Genomic DNA, 358 nt, shown 5'->3' with positions numbered 1-358 from the left:
ATCCTCGCAGACGAATAATGATCCAGATTCAAACCACCCGGCGCAACGCCTATGCGTCTATACCAGGGTTACGCATCGTCAGAACCACCATACATAATGATATCAATCGTTTACGAATTACACATTTCCCTACACGCATGTCTCACCGCTCCTACAAACACGGATAACCACGATACGCAGGAGGCTTTCCTACGCCACCTTAAAGCACACGCCATGTTAACACGACCCGGAAAGCCTCACGTCAGGTAAACAAACCCCGTCTCCTCCGAGGCTCGAGTCGGAGGCGTTCAAACCTTGAGCCTAGAAACCCTATGGAAGAGGAAAGAAAGCAAGGAAAAAAGAAGAGTTCAAACCTGCG

The sequence above is a fragment of the Penaeus monodon genome, chromosome 20, assembly GCF_015228065.2.
Source record: "Penaeus monodon isolate SGIC_2016 chromosome 20, NSTDA_Pmon_1, whole genome shotgun sequence".
Classification (NCBI taxonomy): Eukaryota; Metazoa; Arthropoda; class Malacostraca; order Decapoda; family Penaeidae; genus Penaeus; species Penaeus monodon.
Note: the sequence above shows the minus strand (reverse complement) of the source record.